At 33.3% G+C, this 7106-nt stretch overlaps 1 non-coding gene across 1 annotated transcript; it reads left to right on the top strand.

The window, feature by feature from the left end:
- Window positions 1–6701: 6701 nt before the first annotated feature.
- On the top strand, window positions 6702–6780 carry LOC115849798 (small nucleolar RNA SNORD115). The gene has a single exon (XR_004038143.1). It is a non-coding gene; the product is annotated as a small nucleolar RNA SNORD115 (small nucleolar RNA).
- Window positions 6781–7106: the final 326 nt, after the last annotated feature.

The following is a 7106-nucleotide window of genomic DNA, read 5'->3' as shown; positions in this document are numbered from 1 at the left end:
CCTACTATTATTCTATTGTTGCTATTTCACCCTTCACTTCTGTCAAATCTAAGTCAGCTAGGTGCTTTGATGTTGGGTGTTGGGTGCATATATAATCATAACTGTTACATCTTCTTGTTGAATTGGCCCTTTTATCATTGTATAATGACTTATTTGTCTCTTATTACAGTTTTTTGGTCTTAAAGTCAATTTCACCTAATGTAAATATTGCCATTCCTGCTCTCTTTTGTTGCCATTTGCATGAAATTCCTTTTTCCTTCTCACTTTCAGCCTACATATGTACATAAATCTGAGTCTCTTGTAAACAGCATATGGTTGGGCCTTGTTATTTTAGAGGACATTCAGTCACTCTATGTCTTTTGAATCATGAGTTTAATTCATTTACATTGAAAATAATCATTGACAGGTAAGGACTTACTATTGTCATTTTGTTAATTGTTTTCTGTCTGATTTGTAGTTCCTTTGTTCCCCTGTTCTCTTGTGGTTTGATAATTCTTTTTGCAGTTATACTGTTTATTTTCTCTCCAACTTTTGTGGATCTACCATAAGTTATTTCTTTTGTGGTTTCCATGAGGCTTGCATTGAACTATCTATAGTTATAATGGTCTAATTTAAACTGATAACAACTTCAAATGCATAAAAAGCTCTACACTTTTATTTTCCCCCATATGTTCAACTTTATTTATTGATGTTGGATTTTATTTCTGTTTTTAAATTGTGAATCTATTAAAAAGTTCTTGTGGTTATAGTTATTCTTAATAGTTTTGTCTTTTCATTTTTATACTATGTAGCAGGATGAAACTAATTTATACGTTATTAAAACTATTAACACTATTCTGTGTTTGTCTATATATTTACTTTTACAAGTGAGATTTGTACTTTCATACACTTTTGTGTTCCTGTTTAGTGTTTATTCATTTCAACTTGAAGAGCACCCTTAAACTTTTCTTGTAAGGTAGGTGACAAACTCCCTCAATTTTTTATTTAACTGGGAAAGTCTTAATATCACCTCTATTTTTAAAGGACAGTCTTACCAGTTTAATATTCTTGATTGGCAAAGTGTTTTTTCCTTTCAGTATTTTGAATATATTATTTCTTTCTCTCCTGGCCTACAAGGTTTCCGCAGATAAATCCACTTATAGTCGTATGTGAATTCCTTTGTGTGTGATAAGTCACTTATTTTTTGCTGATTTCATGGATATCTCTTTGCCTTTGCCTTTTCCAATTTAATTATAATGTGCCTTGGTGTAGACCTCATTGGGTTCAAGCTATTTTGTGACTCTTAAGCTTCATGAAATCCATTTCTCTCCACAAATTTGGTAATTTGTCAGCCATTTTTTTAAAAATAGAATTTTTGTCTCTTTCTCTTTCTCTTCTCCTTCTAGAATTCCCATAATGCAAATATTGTTCCATGTGATGGTATTCCATACTCCTGTAGGCTTTCTTTTTTTTTAAATTCTTTTCTCTTTTTATCCCTCTGACTGAATAATTTTAAATGACTTGTCTTCAAGTTCACTAATTCTTTCTCCTGTTTGATCAAGTACACTGCTGAAGCTCTCTGTTGAAATTTGTAGTGCAATGATTGTATTCTTTAGCTCTAGAATTTCTGTTTGATTTTTTCTTGTTTCTATTTATTTATTGAACTTCACATTTTGTCCAGGTATTATTTTTCTGATTTCATTCAATTGTTTATATGTGTTCTCTTTTAGTTCTCTGAGCTCCTTTAAAACAATTATTTTAAGTTCTTTATCAGGTTGTTGGTAGATATCTATTTCTTTAGGGTTAGTTATTGTGGCTGTATTAGTTTCCTTTATACAAATTCATTAAAGCAACTCATTAAATCTTGGCTTCAGAAGAAAGTCATTCACCAGTCAGCTCAACCTGGGATTATGGGAAGGCCAGTTCTTGGCACCCATAGACAGGAGAGGCAAACTACCAATACTCTGATGTTGGGTGAGGACACTTGCTGGGATCTGTCGTAGGGGGAGGTGTGAGTTGGGCCTTATAGTTGGACAGGGCTGCACCTGTGTTCTCTGGTTGGGTGGGATTGGTGGGAGACTCCTTGTTCTAACAATGCTGGTAGCAAGGGCCCTGGTTGGACAAGGCAATGTTGTTGTTAGGAGCACAAGGCTTCTGTAAAGATCTGCAGTATAAGTTACTGTGAACCCATAACCCTTTTCCTTGTTCCTAGCTGTCCCCAGGTGGTATACCAATGCCAGTTCCCTCAGTGTTCCATGTGAGCTGAGAGATAAGTGGGCCTCTCAGACAATGCCCTGAAACCCTGGGGAAGTTGGATGTATGTCTTAATTTCTCTTTCCCCAACTGGAGAAATCATGGGCCAAAGAGATCCTTCTCAGTGTGTTGCTGTTCCAGCTCAGGGAAGGGGTGACATGTAAAAAGTGAAATGTTTATTCTAACCCTTTTTGATGTAGTTTTCTTGTTTTTCATGGTCCACCAGTGTACTATATATAGCCTTACCCCTGAGGTGTCAGGCATTCAGGACAGCATTTTCATCTGTGTATAGTTGCTAAATTGTTTTTCTGTGAAGGAACTAGGGACAGGGATGCCTATTTACCATCTTGCCAATGTTACCTTAGACTAGCCTTTAGTCTTAAAATGAATATCTATGCTGATAATAAATATCTTTATGGTCTGTTAGGCCACCAGCAAACTTTGGAAGAATGGAGGTTTTCAAACGTTGGTAGAAACTAAAATATTACATGGGAAATGAATCACCAATGTATTAGAGTCATTGAAAATTCTCTAACAGAATTATATTATTGATTGTAAAATTCATACTCTGGAAAAAAATTATCTAAAAAAAGAATTTTCAGACCAAGAGCTACTGAGTTTTGTGAAAAGAGCTACTGAGTTTTGGACTGGAAAAATTAAATGCCCATTATTTCTACCCAGAAACTCCTATTCATAATTTCAGAAATATCTAACTCTATAATAATTAGAAAATTATAAATCAAGGGTAAATAAGAATAACACCATAGGAAAATGGGAATTACATGATGGGAATTTTTCTTTACAATATTTCCATTGTATGCTTGGGAGGCTTTTCCATGCTTTTTCAAACAGAAGGAATATACTGAATATTTTGGAATATTGCAACACCTATAATTCAGTAAATAATACAAAGATGTGTTGTTTGAAAAAAATTATTTACAGGTAACACCTAAGATAAATCAAGGAAGCCATCTAAAGCCAATGTTACCTGGAATATGGTGGCAAATGGACTTGATCAAGATTAGACCTTTAGAAGGTATCAAATATTTTTAGTAATGTTGAGTATGATGTTTAGACGGCCAGACATGTTTCCATAGGCTAAAACTGATGCTCGAGCAGTGAAAAACACCTTTTTAAATTATATCGTCTCAACTTTTGGAATTCCTAAATATCTAGAATCCAATAGAGAAAGTAATTATATATTTTGTAATTTAGGAGCTTTGTAACATCCTACAAGTACTCAAATTTTGCCTACTTTTTATCATTTCCAGTTCCTGGACAAGTGGAATTAATGAACCATATCCTAAAATTTATTTGGCTAAATTACATCAAACCACTCACTTGCAGTGGCTCAAAGCCTTACCATTGGTTTCATTAAAATTAGGTTAACTCCTTCTAGTAAGCAAATTTCAAATTTCAATTAGAAGATATTTGAATTTAGGGTTTAAGCCTAACCCATTATCTGATGCAATAAAAAGTAGTCATGATCAAATATAATACTTAAAGAGTTTGCAGGCTTCCCTGGACTTATTTTGCCAGATGCTGGAAAAATTTCCCTGAGGAGGTATGCCATCAATATTGAACAGGAGACCTGGTATATATCAAATTGTTCCAATATCAGACTGATGGTCATCACACCAGACAGAATCCTACCAGGTTTGTTGATAATTCACATCAAGGTTTGTTGATAATTCACATCAAGGTGAAGAAGAAACCCAAGTAGATGCGTGCTTCTCTTGTGAGACCAACACCTATGATTGAGTGGGCCACAATTTCCATTAAGAACCTTAAGGTTAAATCCTCTAGATAGTAATTTAAAATAATATGCAGGCTGAAGAAAAAGTTTGTCTAGTGGACAGACAGTAGGAGACATAGATTGTTGTGTTACTTCTTAATTACCTTGACCATTATAATTTTGATACTTATTCTATTTTATATCAGTTGAACATGAAGCTTATAGTATTAGACCTTCTTCCTTTAAAAGTGAGTATATTAACCTCAGGGAATTTTGAATTGATTACAAATGTTCTGAATATGGAGTGAGGACTCACGAAATACATATTTTGCCATAATACTTCAGATCCTTCAGTTGGATAGTTTAAATTTAGAAGAATGAAACCCACAGACTATCTATTGATCTATTTAGCCAAATAAAACAATCTTAAATATCACCCTTTGTGTTATTGAATATACTAATGGGAAGAAATTTTTAACCAGTCGAACTAAATACAAGTATATTCAAATTGAAAGTCCTTGAACAATAACACAAAACTCCAACTGCTCTCTACGTTATATAGCCATTGGAGCCCAGTTTGACAAAACTGGAATGAATGTACAATGAGGAAGACATATCCCAGCCCAAATTATATAGCATATTTCCTTTAAAAGTCCCAAAATATAGTGTCCCATTAAAAATAAGCCTACCTTATTTAGAACTTAGCAATCTCCAGTCTCCATACTTAAGGTTTCTAGGGTCATTAAATGGACTATTGCTTTTAATATTACTACTTCTAATTTGAGTCAATTCAACTCAATTCTACTTGTATGCAATAGGCTTTATGACTATGAAAAGTGTTTACATGAATATTAAAATGTGTCATGATCAAACTAAAAGAGATTTACTAAATACCATATTTATAGGTAAATAGAAGCTGGGACAACAATTGCAAACTCTATTGATATAGAAATATGGACAAACATACTTAGTGCCTTGGGACAATTGCAGAAAGATGTAATTCAGATGCAGACAGGGTGGAATCAAAACCTAATACAGAATACAACTATAGAGAGAAGTGAAAATGGAATTGAGAAATAATTTGGAATTGGACACCTGGGAATGAAACCCTGCTGCAAAAAAAAAATGTACCTAAATATTTTTCGCAAGCCTTCACTCATATAACTGAACAATTAGTTATTCAACAATTGCAATATACACTTACTAGTACTGAAATACAAGATTGCACATACTTAGAACAACAGTTAGATTTGGGCGTGTTACTATATATGGAGAGATTAAATAATGTTGTAAAAAGATTAATCATAGAAGAGCTGAAACTTGGCAATTGCAGACTGAAACTTCTGAAAACAAAACTATTAAAACTAACTTCACTAAAAAACATAAGTTTTCTCCTATACATATGTGAAACTAATATGTTAGATGGGTGCCAGTCCTTCAAGGAGATATATTTGAATTGAGACAATGGTGCCTTAAGAAAAACATATGTGTCTAAATCAATCTATGTGCTTATAAGTAAAGAAAAATTGTTCATCTATTAAGCTTTGTTTAATGATTTATAATTCCTAATAGTGTTGCACCTTTGGGTTCTATCCTTCGCTCTTTTTCTCTCTTTACATATTACAGTAAGATATACTGCTAAGAGTTACACCTTCTCATTAAGTGACAAATGACAGCCTTACTCATAAATTCATTCCAAATAGATCACTGGACTAGAGAAGTTTCACCCTAAAGCACTTAGACTTATTCATTTAGTCAGCCTGAATATTGATATGGGGTGTTCTTATTGATTGACTGATCTACTTGATGTAATCTTATGACAAAATATTTGCTTATTATTTGAATTTTACATGATTAACAGTTAAGAAAAATTTTGTTAACTGGCATATAGATCAATGTTCAATGCTCATCTAGGTCTCTATAATGACTAGACCAATATTTATATAATATTGAATGGGATCCTAATAGTGTCTTGCTGCTTTAGGACCATTGAATAACTTTTAATAAATGACAATTCTGCCAACATAGATTAAAATGTGAAATTCAGTAATTTTCTGTTTCTATTAACCCTAAAGTTGATTATATTAATGAGGAAACCCATATATAAATTTCAGTGCCTGAATATCATGTTAATGCATTATTTTCAGTATAATGATGTATGTGCTATGAATGATGGAGGCTGCCTGGAAATGAATACTATTTCCGGTAACCTGATACTTGATTTGTAAACTCCAAGTTTCAAGTGGCTTCAGGTGTGCCATTTTAGGAGAGTTCATATGCAATAGACAATGCCAAATATTACCAGTATGGCATCTTTTGATATATAGATAAATGATGATAATTGGGATGCTCTTGTGTTTTCCTGACATGTTCTGAGTGGTTCTCCAAAGAAACTTGTGTTCTGTGTCATTCTTGTGTAGGGTTGTCAATAGTCTACAACCTCTATACTAGGTCATTTTCTGAGTATTTATCATATTGCTCCATTAAGGAAAAACTTTCAAGAGCCATGTTCCATGAAAGACTTAGTTCTATATTTTGATACTTGTCCTACTCCTGTACACTTAAATAATGAGTACAGAGGAAGAGCATGGTTTGACCTGCAGCCTTGGAGAATTAATGTGAGTCAGGTACCTACCACTGAATATGTCAATATGCCAGTCCAAATTGGTGCCATAATTGGCTGGTACATATATTCAGGTCCAAGTGTATATATGTGTATGGAAAGCCAGGGCTTCAGTCAACGATGAGAACTTACAGTCTTGAAGTGAGATGATGACTTGGAAATCATGATCAATAGAATTAAAATGAAGGTAAACCTAGGTGACAATACAAGGAAATATATATGGAATCATTATTTCCTTTATAGGCATTTTGTTTGGTGCTTGAGACAATGAAACCTTAAAAGAAACTTATGTAAACCAATCCTGTCTATCTACTAAAAAGTAAAAAGAAATACTCATCCTATAAACTTTGTTTCAGAAATTTATAATTTTTAATAGTAAGGTACATTCAGGGATTAGTCCACTGTTTTCTTCTCAATGTGTCTTTGAGTAAGACATTAAACCAAGAAATGCAACACTGCACTGATGATAGGTGTCTAGATTCCTTTAGTCATAGTTATATTCCAAATAGAAAATTG

This window comes from Globicephala melas, chromosome 2 (assembly GCF_963455315.2).
Source record: "Globicephala melas chromosome 2, mGloMel1.2, whole genome shotgun sequence".
Lineage (NCBI taxonomy): Eukaryota > Metazoa > Chordata > Mammalia > Artiodactyla > Delphinidae > Globicephala > Globicephala melas.
This window is presented reverse-complemented; position numbering and strand designations above follow the sequence as displayed.